This window comes from Aquarana catesbeiana, unplaced genomic scaffold (assembly GCF_042186555.1).
Source record: "Aquarana catesbeiana isolate 2022-GZ unplaced genomic scaffold, ASM4218655v1 unanchor233, whole genome shotgun sequence".
NCBI classification, from domain to species: domain Eukaryota; kingdom Metazoa; phylum Chordata; class Amphibia; order Anura; family Ranidae; genus Aquarana; species Aquarana catesbeiana.
The window spans coordinates 325,188-337,963 of NW_027362661.1; the positions used below are offsets into that span (position 1 = coordinate 325,188).

Sequence of the window (12,776 nt, forward strand, 5' to 3'; positions counted from 1 at the left end):
CTAAATTCTGGTAATATGTGTGATCACCTCCACACCAGTTATTGTGTCCCCGATCACCTCCACACCAGTTATTGTGTCCCCGATCACCTCCACACCAGTTATTGTGTCCCCGATCACCTCCACACCAGTTATTGTGTCCCCGATCACCTCCACACCAGTTATTGTGTCCCCGATCACCTCCACACCAGTTATTGTGTCCCCGATCACCTCCACACCAGTTACTGTGTCCCCGATCACCACCACACCAGTTATTGTGTCCCCGATCACCTCCACACCAGTTATTGTGTCCCCGATCACCTCCACACCAGTTATTGTGTCCCCGATCACCTCCACACCAGTTATTGTGTCCCCGATCACCTCCACACCAGTTATTGTGTCCCCGATCACCACCACACCAGTTATTGTGTCCCCCGATCACCTCCACACCAGTTATTGTGTCCCCGATCACCTCCACACCAGTTCTTGTGTCCCCGATCACCTCCACACCAGTTATTGTGTCCCTGATCACCTCCACACCAGTTATTGTGTCCCCCGATCACCTCCACACCAGTTATTGTGTCCCTGATCACCTCCACACCAGTTATTGTGTCCCCCGATCACCTCCACACCAGTTATTGTGTCCCTGATCACCTCCACACCAGTTATTGTGTCCCCCGATCACCTCCACACCAGTTATTGTGTCCCCGATCACCTCCACACCAGTTATTGTGTCCCCGATCACCTCCACACCAGTTATTGTGTCCCCCGATCACCTCCACACCAGTTATTGTGTCCCTGATCACCTCCACACCAGTTATTGTGTCCCCCGATCACCTCCACACCAGTTATTGTGTCCCCCGATCACCTCCACACACCAGTTATTGTGTCCCCCGATCACCTCCACACCAGTTATTGTGTCCCTGATCACCTCCACACCAGTTATTGTGTCCCTGATCACCTCCACACCAGTTATTGTGTCCCCCGATCACCTCCACACCAGTTATTGTGTCCCCGATCACCTCCACACCAGTTATTGTGTCCCCGATCACCTCCACACCAGTTATTGTGTCCCCGATCACCTCCACACCAGTTATTGTGTCTCTGATCACCTCCACACCAGTTATTGTGTCCCTGATCATCTCCACACCAGTTATTGTGTCCCCGATCACCTCCACACCAGTTATTGTGTCCCTGATCACCACCACACCAGTTATTGTGTCCCCGATCACCTCCACACCAGTTATTGTGTCTCTGATCACCTCCACACCAGTTATTGTGTCCCCGATCACCTCCACACCAGTTATTGTGTCCCCGATCACCTCCACACCAGTTATTGTGTCCCTGATCACCTCCACACCAGTTATTGTGTCCCTGATCACCTCCACACCAGTTATTGTGTCTCTGATCACCTCCACACCAGTTATTGTGTCCCCGATCACCTCCACACCAGTTATTGTGTCCCTGATCACCTCCACACCAGTTATTGTGTCCCTGATCACCTCCACACCAGTTATTGTGTCCCTGATCACCTCCACACCAGTTATTGTGTCCCCGATCACCTCCACACCAGTTATTGTGTCCCCGATCACCTCCACACCAGTTATTGTGTCCCCGATCACCTCCACACCAGTTATTGTGTCCCCGATCACCTCCACACCAGTTATTGTGTCCCCGATCACCTCCACACCAGTTATTGTGTCCCCGATCACCTCCACACCAGTTATTGTGTCCCCCGATCACCTCCACACCAGTTATTGTGTCCCTGATCACCTCCACACCAGTTATTGTGTCCCCCGATCACCTCCACACCAGTTATTGTGTCCCCCGATCACCTCCACACACCAGTTATTGTGTCCCCCGATCACCTCCACACCAGTTATTGTGTCCCTGATCACCTCCACACCAGTTATTGTGTCCCTGATCACCTCCACACCAGTTATTGTGTCCCCCGATCACCTCCACACCAGTTATTGTGTCCCCGATCACCTCCACACCAGTTATTGTGTCCCCGATCACCTCCACACCAGTTATTGTGTCCCCGATCACCTCCACACCAGTTATTGTGTCTCTGATCACCTCCACACCAGTTATTGTGTCCCTGATCATCTCCACACCAGTTATTGTGTCCCCGATCACCTCCACACCAGTTATTGTGTCCCTGATCACCACCACACCAGTTATTGTGTCCCCGATCACCTCCACACCAGTTATTGTGTCTCTGATCACCTCCACACCAGTTATTGTGTCCCCGATCACCTCCACACCAGTTATTGTGTCCCCGATCACCTCCACACCAGTTATTGTGTCCCCGATCACCTCCACACCAGTTATTGTGTCCCTGATCACCTCCACACCAGTTATTGTGTCTCTGATCACCTCCACACCAGTTATTGTGTCCCCGATCACCTCCACACCAGTTATTGTGTCCCTGATCACCTCCACACCAGTTATTGTGTCCCCGATCACCTCCACACCAGTTATTGTGTCCCCGATCACCTCCACACCAGTTATTGTGTCCCCGATCACCTCCACACCAGTTATTGTGTCCCCGATCACCTCCACACCAGTTATTGTGTCCCCGATCACCTCCACACCAGTTATTGTGTCCCCGATCACCTCCACACCAGTTATTGTGTCCCCGATCACCTCCACACCAGTTATTGTGTCCCCGATCACCTCCACACCAGTTATTGTGTCCCCGATCACCTCCACACCAGTTATTGTGTCCCCGATCACCTCCACACCAGTTATTGTGTCCCCGATCACCTCCACACCAGTTATTGTGTCCCCGATCACCTCCACACCAGTTATTGTGTCCCCGATCACCTCCACACCAGTTATTGTGTCCCCGATCACCTCCACACCAGTTATTGTGTCCCCGATCACCTCCACACCAGTTATTGTGTCCCTGATCACCTCCACACCAGTTATTGTGTCCCTGATCACCTCCACACCAGTTATCGTGTCCCTGATCACCTCCACACCAGTTATCGTGTCCCCGATCACCTCCACACCAGTTATCGTGTCCCCGATCACCACCACACCAGTTATCGTGTCCCCGATCACCTCCACACCAGTTATCGTGTCCCCGATCACCTCCACACCATTTATTGTGTCCCTGATCACCTCCACACCATTTATCGTGTCCCCGATCACCACCACACCAGTTATCGTGTCCCCGATCACCTCCACACCAGTTATCGTGTCCCTGATCACCTCCACACCAGTTATTGTGTCCCCGATCACCTCCACACCATTTATTGTGTCCCTGATCACCTCCACACCAGTTATTGTGTCCATGATCACCACTACACCAGTTATCGTGTCCCTGATCACCGCCACACCAGTTATGGTGTTGCCTGCATGCCACCTGTAGTTACCCCAGCCTTTTTATTGGCCACATTTCTGTCTGGTGCCTGGACTGATCCTTTATCTGCTTCCTGACCGTGTCTCTGCCTGTGTCCTGAACTGACCCATCTGCACATCCCACTGACTACATGCCTGCATGACACCATGCCAGCAAACATGGCATTTCTGGTGGCAGCCATATACCAGTGGCTAGGCTTGCTTGGTTTATAGGAACTGGGACAGCTATAGATGATGTTACACTAAGCTATATTCCTGATCACTCGAACAGAGGTGACCAATTACATTTTTTGCACAATTGGATGATTTGTGTGATACACAAGATACAATGGGCTCCATTCATTAAAGCAGATCGCATGCGGTATTTAGGTGATCTGACACCTTTTTCTCAAACACCGCATGTGATGCTGAAAATGTCAATTCACTTTTCCTTTATGCCGTATTTACCTCAAAGAAGCAAAAACGTTCAGTAAATATTGAATGAAACAGCATTAAAGTTAGTTCACAGAAGGAAATAAGTAAATGCAAGTGGTAATTAGGGATGGCCCAAACACTCCCCTGTTCAGGAGTTCTGCTGCAAATTGTTCTAACCCGAATGGCAAACCCCATTGAAGTCTATGGGAGCCTAAAAGGAAAAAGCAAAATTTCCGATTTTGAAGGCTTAGATGCAAGTAATTGGCCATAAAAGATGTATGGGGGGGGGGGGGGGTCTGGGTACTGCCCTGGGGGACAAGTATCAATAAAAAGTGTTTTTTTTTTTTTTTTTTTTTAAACAATGATTCTTTCAGGAGCAGTGACTTTAATTATGCTTAACCACTTAAGGACCGGCGTACGCCGATGTACATCGGCAAAATGGCACGGCTGGGCAAATGGGCGTATATATACGTCCATTTGAATTTCCCGCCGTGTCATTGCATGCGCGGCGCGCGCATGCGGCGGCCTGGAGCTCTGTGAGTTGGGTCGCGGGTCCTACGGACTCGATCGCCGCGGGAATACCCGCGATCGTCTCACGCAGAGCAGGAACGGGGAGATGCTGATGTAAACAGCATCTCCCCGTTCTGGCTAGTGACAGTGTCACTCGATCTCTGCTCCCTGTCAGAGCAGAGATCAGTGTACTGACAGACACACCCCAACCCCCCTACAGTTAGAAATCACTCCCCTAGTACTAACTTAACCCCTCCCCGCCACCTAGTGGTTAACCCCTTCACTGCCAGTGTCATTTACACAGGAATCAATGCATTTTTATAGCACTGATTGCTGTATAAATGACAATGGTCCCAAAAATGTGTCAAAAATGTCCGACACGTCCGCCATAATGTCGCAGTCACAATAAAAATCGCTGATCGCCGCCAAAACTAGTAAAAAAAAAAAATTAATTAAAATGCCATAAATCTATCCCCTATTTTGTAAACGCTATAACTTTTGCGCAAACCAATCAATAATCGCCTATTGCGATTTTTTTTTTTTTTTTACCAAAAATATGTAGAAGAATACGTATCTAAACTGAGGAAAAAAAGTTTTTTTATATATTTTTGGGGGATATTTATTATAGCAAAAAGTAAAAAATAATGCGTTTTTTTCAAAATTGTCGCTCTTATTTTGTTTATAGCGCAAAAAATAAAAATCGCAGAGGTGATCAAATACCACCAAAAGAAAGCTCTATTTGTGGGAAAAAAAGGACGTCAATTTTGTTTGAGAGCCACGTTCGACGACCGCGCAATTGTCAGTTAAAGCGACGCAGTGCCGAATCGCAAAAAGTGCTCTGGTCTTTAGCCAGCCAAATCCTCCGGGGCTGAAGTGGTTAAAGTGCATCAACAGAAATGAAAAATTCCTTTAACCTCTTCTGGACCAGCCACCGCAGTATCGATTACCGCCGGCTAGGGGTGCAACGGATCAAAAAAACTCACGGTTCGGATCGTTCCTCGGATCAGGAGTCACGGTTCAGATCATTTTCGGATCAACAAAAAAAAAATCTCCCCCACTGTAATATCCACAATCTCCCTATTGGCAGGGTGTGGCAGAGTATTGGCAGAGTATTGCAGGGTATTGGCAGATATATTGGCAGGGTATTGGCAGACTATTGTCAGACTATTGTCAGGGCATTGCAGAGTATTGTCAGGGCATTGCTGCAGGGCATTGCAGAGTATTGGCACTGCTGCCATCCGATCTCTCCCCTCCACTGTACAGATCAGTACACAGAGGGGGGAGAGGAACCGGCGTCATGACATGACGCCGGTTTATTACAAGTGATCGCTCCGTCATTTGACGGAGCGATCACATGCTAAACGGCCGCCGGGTGTACCAAGATGGCCACCGCTCCGGTGCTAGGCTGAAGCCACAGCCTTTCCTATGGCCGAGGCCACAGAGCGCTCCGCGGATCGCGGGTGTCCTGTACGGATCAACCTCCGCGGATCGGATCACGGATCGATGACAATCCGTTGCACCCCTACCGCCGGCCACGAGCGATCATGACCAGGAGACACAGAACAGGGGCAAGTGTGTGTAAACACACACTTCCCTGTTCTGTTCTGAAAGGAGTGACAAATCGTGTGTTCCTATTAGCTAGGAACCACGATCTGTCACTTCCTGTAGTTAGTCCCTCCCCCTTCAGTTAGAATCACCTCCCAGGGAACACAGTTAACCCCTTCACTGCCCCCTAGTATTAACCCCTTCACTGCCAGTGACATTTTTACAGTAATCAATGCATTTTTAGAGCACTGATCGCTGTATTAATGCCAATGGTTCCAAAAATGTGTCAAAATTGTCTGATGTGTCTGCCATAATGTCGCAGTCACGATAAAAATCGCAGATCGCCGCCATTATTAGTAAAAAAAAATAATAATAAAAATGCTATAAATCTATTTTGTAGACGCTATAACTTTTGTGCAAACCAATCAATATACGCTTATTGCGATTTTTTTTTTTTTTTTTTTAACCAAAAATATGTAGAAGAATACATATCGGCCTAAACTGAGGAAAAAAATCATTTTATATATTTTTTGGGGGTATTTATTATAGCAAAAAGTATAAAAAATAATGCATTTTTTTCAAAATTGTCGCACTTTTTTGTTTATAGCGCAAAAAATAAAAAACGCAGAGGCGATCACATACCACCAAAAGAAAGCTCTATTTGTGGGGAAAAAAGGACATCAATTTTGTTTGGGTACAACGTCGTATGACCGCGCAATTGTCAGTTAAAGTGACTCAGTGCCGAATCGCAAAAAGTGCTCTGGTCAGGAAGGGGATAAATTCTTCCGGGGCTGAAGTGGTTAAATTCCTTTAAATATAAGGGGAAAAAAATGAGTCAAATCCCGTTTAAAATGACTCGTAGTTACAATTGCCGGCACCCGTTTGAAACCCATTGACAGCTGATGACTTATCGGTTGTTAAAGCGGAGTTCCACCCATATTTTAATATTGATCTGAAGCTGCAAGTATAACATTTGTCATGTTTTTTTTTTTTACTTACTGTGTGTGTCTTGTTGTTAGGGTGTCCCTTGTAATCTGCCTCTTCTTGTCCGCAGCACTGTACATCATATCCTGCGGCACCTGGAAGATGTTTGTCATCGTTCCCAGGAGTCAGTGGGCATCGCCGCAGGATTGCATCACAAACAGGAAATTATGTGATGAAAAGGCGAGTTTAAGCACCATTTTTTAATGTTTACCATTACTATATTGTTGGTATACAGAGCATGCAGTAGTGGTGACGGAGGTGTGCAGAGCGGCGATCTTTGTGAAGATTTAGAACCAGATTACTGAACTTTTATGTCCAATTCTCCACCAGGACTTCTGACCAAGTAAGATTGATCATTGCCATGTGAGGTGTGCCATGCCATTCCTTTGTGTGCATTGTCAGGAGGGAAGTATCCATTTCATGGTTTGTGCCATTGCCTGATGCTTTTAATTAAAAGATTATTTTGGTTTATGTCAATGATGCTTTTTTTTTGTCTCGCTCAAGTATGTGAGTCTTTTTCGTTTGTTTTGTACTAGCTAATTTTTTATTTTTTTTTACATTTTTTATTGTATTTTAGATTTTTTAATTTTAATTGCAGATAAAATTGGAGTCAGAACGTCTTCAAAAATAGCTGAATTTTTACATCAACATTTCCCTTAATTGACAGGTAGATACCCGAAAAAAGTAATGTTCTGCTTCACCAATGTCTTTATATGTTTCCATCTGTGTTATCTATACTTTATGCCCTCATGTAGCCTATTACATTTTTCAAATTTTTCTGTTTGCACTAAAAGAGACTATAACTATATATATATATATATATTTTTATTTATATATATAAAAGTTGGGTTATGTTAGAGACAAAAAACTCTGTCCCTCCTCACCCTCTCTCCTCCTCCCTCCCTCCTCCTCCCTCCTCTTCTCTCCTCCCTCCTCTCCCTCCCTCTCTTCTCTCCCTCCTCCCTCTCTCTGCTCCCTTTCTCATCTCCCTCCTCCTTCCCCTCCTCCTCTCCTCTCTCTATTCCTCCTCCTCCCTCTCTTCCCCCTCCTCCACCTCTTTCCCCCCTCTCTCTCTCCTCATCCTCCTCCTCCCTCTCTCCTCACCCTCCTCCTCCCTCTCTCTTCACCATCCTCCTCCCTCTCTCCTCTCTCTCTTCACCCTCCTCCTTCCTCTCTCCTCTCTCTCTTCATCCTCCTCCTTGCTCTCTCCATCCTCTCTCTCCCCTCTCTTTTTCTTCCCCTCTCTCCTCTCTCTCTCCCCTCTCTCCCTCCTCATCTCTCTCCACTCTCTCTCCCCCCCCCTCCCCGTCTCTCTCCTCTCTCCCCCTTCTCTCTCTCTCTGCCTTGTCCCTTTCTCCTCTCGCTCTTCCTCTCTCTCCCCCTTCTCTCTGCCTCGTCCCTCATTCCTCTCACTCTCCACCCTCTCCTCGTGCTCGCTCTCTTTCTACGCTCTATTTATCTATCTCTCCCTCCTCTGTCCTCTCTCCCTCTCGCCCTCGCCCTCTCGCCCTCTCTCTCTCGTCCCCCTCTCCCTCTCTCTCTCCCCCTCTCTGTCTCTCTCACCCCTTTCCTCTCTCTTCCCCCTTGCTCTCTTTCTCTCTCTCTCTTCCTCTATTTTTATCTCTCTTTTTCCTCTCTCTTGATCTCTTTAAAGTCATTAATATTAATTAGAATTAATTGATCGTCATGTATCCAGGTATGTGTCTGATTACTGTATTATATTCTTTTTTTTTTTTCTTTACTAGTTCTCTAAAACAAAAATAATTTTAAATATTTTACATATTTTTTATGCATACCCAAATCTGATGTTATTTCAACATTAGAATAATTACACAGAGATTTTTTTTTTTTTTGGTACAAAATCTATATAAAAAAAAATATTTAGTGAAGTCTATATTGATAAAACATTGAAACACTGTTTTATAAATAGTGAATTAACAATTCACAATAATAAATTAAATTATTTAATAATAGGATTTTTATAACAGCTTACCCGTAAAATCCTTTTCTTGGAGTACATCACGGGACACAGATCAGCATAGTAATTACTATGTGGGTTATATAGGCCACCTTCAGGTGATGGACCCTGGCACACCCAAGACAGGAACCCCCCCTATAAAACTCCTCCCATACAGGCTCCCAAAGACTATATTCTCATGCCTTCTTACATCCACCTGATAGAATCTGGTAAATGTATGGATTGAAGACCAAGTTGCGGCCTTGCAGATATGAGCCATGGAGGCTTGGTGATGCACTGCCCATGAAGCACTAACTGCCCTGGTGGAGTGCGCTTTGATCTGAAAAGGAGGAGTTCTCCTCTTTTAAGCCTGCATAATAAAATTGCCGAATCCATTTAGAAACAGTAGATTTTGACGCTGCCTGTCTTTTCCTAGGACCTTCGGGCAACACATCAAAACATCAGAGACTGCTCTCACTACATCAAGGGAATGTAGTGACTTTTCTTCCATAGAACAGGGTTCTGGAAAAAATGAAGGTAGAACAATATCTTGGTTCAAATGAAAGCCTGACACCACTTTAGGCAGAAAGCTTGGATGAGGACGCAACACCACCTTGTCCTTCTTGCAGAGGATATAGAAAAACGAATTTCCGTGTCTAAAGGACCAAAGGAGTATACCGCATCGGCTCAAAAGGCTGTTTTTGCAATACCGACAAAACTAAATTTAAGTCCCAAGGGCTCAAGGTGCCTTAACTGGTGGAGAAAGCCACGTTACCCCCTGCATAAAAACATGGACCAAGGAATGCGAAGCAAGTGGTCTTTAAAATACCGTATTTATCGGCGTATAACATGCACTTTTTTCCCCTTAAAATCGTGGGTGCGTGTTATACACCGAACCGCTGCCTCGGAGGGGAAGGAGGGAATGAGCGCCGCCGAAATAGACAGAGCCGAGTGTACTGTGTACTCAGCTAGGCTCGGCTCCGCTCGCAGTCACGCCCAGTCCCGCCTCCTAGTATTTACGTCCCGCCATTGGACCGGTGTTGTGTCCATCATAGGAGCCGGGCCAAGGGGTGGGACTGGGCAGGACTGCGAGAAGAGCCGCGAGGTGCCAAGTACATAGGACATCCGGCTCGGTCTATCTCGGCGGCGCTCATTCCCTCCTTGGCAGGGGAAAGACTGATGTGAAGATAGGCACAAATCATGCTCCAGTAATGGGGATAGGTGCAGATGGACACTGATAAGGCTGCATTGATGGGCATTTAAAATTTAAGTTTTTTTTTTTTCCTAAAACTTTCCTCGTAAAAGTTTTTTCCTTAAACTTCCCTCCTAAACTTGGGTGCGTGTTATACGCCAATAAATACGGTAATATCGATAAGGCCGAGACCTGACCCTTGATAGTACTCAAGGCCAGCTTCATCTCTACCCCTAATTGCAGAAAGGCAAGAATTCTACCTATGACATATTTTCGAGGATGCCAACCCTTGGATTCATACCAGGAAACATATGCCCTCCAGACTCTATAATATATGACTCTGGAAGCTGGCTTCCTTGCATTAACAAACGTAGATACCACTGACCCCTCTAGTGGTGAAACTTAGTCATGGCAACATTTACTCAAAGAAGAAATCCATAAGTGAACTGAGGAGTTCCTTAGGAATCTTCACTTACCTTTTCCTGCTGCAGGATTCTGCTGGCAACCAGACAGACCCAACCTTCACCCATCACTGCGGGCTATGTTTTTAAAAAAACCTTCAAGGACCAGGTTCCTTTTTATCGGGGGTCCACTTCCTTGGACCTGTATAGCACCCTGCCAGAAAAGACTTTGGTTTTAATTGCATAACCAAAGAACTGGGTCCCAGAGTCCAGCCCTCCAAGAGAGGTGTTACAGGCAAAACCTCGGTCTTCTTTCTCCAAGGCCCGGGTACTATCCACTTTGGCCTCAGTGGCACTTTGAATGGATCCAGTTGCATAGCTTGCTTGATCCAACAAGGGTCCTTCCAGCAGAGCTCTTCATAGCACTTCTTTAACCGGGACCAACACCTTAGACACTGGCAAAAAAACTGAGGTACTCCCTGTATGGGAGGGGACTTCCTGTCCTGGGTGTGCCAGTATCCATCACCTGAAGGTGGCCTATAATACACATAGTAATTACTATGCTGCTCTGTGTCCCGTGATGAACGATAAAGACATTTTTTGGTTGTAATTCTACATATAGAATATTAACAGCTGATATACCTTTGAATGGTGTTAATACTTTTTTACGCATTTTAATGTAACTTTATTAGCGAATTGTGTGTGTGTGTGTATATATGTATATCTATATATAGATATAAATATATCTATATGTATCTCTATAGATCAATATATCTGTAGATGTATATATACATATGCATACTAGATACTAGTGGAGTATATACTGTTATAGCAGCATGTAGTGGGCCAACTGAAAAGGCAGTCATGATACTTTTTTGTCCATGTTTTATTTTAACCACTTGAGCCCCGGACCATTATGCTGCCTAAGGACCAGAGGTCTTTTTCCAATTTGGCACTGCGTCGCTTTAACTGCTAATTGCGCGGTCATGCAATGCTGTACCTAAACGAAATTTGCGTCCTTTTCTTCCCACAAATAGAGCTTTCTTTTGATGGTATTTGATCACCTCTGCAGTTTTTATTTTTTGCGCTATAAACGGAAAAAGACCGAAAATTTTGAAAAAAAATGATATTTTCTACTTTTTGTTATAAAAAAAATCCAATAAACTAAATTTTAGTCATACATTTAGGCCAAAATGTATTCGGCCACATGTCTTTGGTAAAAAAAATGTCAATAAGCATATATTTATTGGTTTGCGCAAAAGTTATAGCGTCTACAAACTAGGGTACATTTTCTGTAATTTACACAGCTTTTAGTTTATGACTGCCTATGTCATTTCTTGAGGTGCTAAAATGGCAGGGCAGTACAACCCCCCCCCAAATGACCCCATTTTGGAAAGTAGACACCCCAAGGAAATTGCTGAGAGGCATGTTGAACCCATTGAATATTTATTTTTTTTGTCCCAAGTGATTGAATAATGACAAAAAAAAAAAAATATTTACAAAAAGTTGTCACTAAATGATATATTGCTCACACAGGCCATGGGCCTATGTGGAATTGCACCCCAAAATACATTTAGCTGCTTCTCCTGAGTATGGGGATACCACATGTGTGGGACTTTTTGGGAGCTTAGCCGCGTACGGGGCCCCGAAAACCAAGCACCGCCTTCAGGATTTCTAAGGGTGTAAATTTTTGATTTCACTCTTCACTGCCTATCACAGTTTCAGAGGCCATGGAATGCCCAGGTGGCACAAACCCCCCCCCCCCCAAATGACCCCATTTTGGAAAGTAGACACCCCAAGCTATTTGCTGAGAGGCATGGTGAGTATTTTGCAGCTCTCATTTGTTTTTGAAAATGAAGAAAGACAAGAAAAAACTTTTTTTTTTTTTCTTTTTTCAATTTTCAAAACTTTGTGACAAAAAGTGAGGTCTGCAAAATACTCACTATACCTCTCAGCAAATAGCTTTGGGTGTCTACTTTCCAAAATGGGGTCATTTGGGGGGGTTTTGTGCCACCTGGGCTTTCCATGGCCTCCGAAACTGTGATAGGCAGTGAAGAGTGAAATCAAAAATTCACGCCCTTAGAAAGCCTGAAGGCGGTGCTTGGTTTTCGGGGTCCCGTACGTGGCTAGGCTCCCAAAAAGTCTCACACATGTGGTATCCCCGTACTCAGGAGAAGCAGCAGAATGTATTTTGGGGTGTAATTTCACATATTCCCATGGCATGTTTGAGCAATATATCATTTAGTGACAACTTTGTGCAAAAAAAAAAAAAAAAATTTGTCTCTTTCCCGCAACTTGTGTCGCAATATAAAATATTCCATGGACTCGACATGCCTCTCAGCAAATAGCTTGGGGTGTCTACTTTCCAAAATGGGGTCATTTGGGGGGGTTTTGAACTGTCCTGGCATTTTATGCACAACATTTAGAA

General features: G+C 45.2%; 1 protein-coding gene across 1 annotated transcript in view; it reads left to right on the forward strand.

Moving 5' to 3' along the window:
- Positions 1 to 12,776, forward strand: part of LOC141121904 (uncharacterized) — a 140,954-nt gene that overhangs the window by 7,085 nt on the left and 121,093 nt on the right. Inside the window, exons 2-3 of the mRNA XM_073611660.1 lie at positions 6,869 to 6,978; positions 7,397 to 7,465. The gene's annotated coding sequence lies outside the window, so the exon portion shown is untranslated. The remainder of the gene's footprint in view (positions 1 to 6,868; positions 6,979 to 7,396; positions 7,466 to 12,776) is intronic.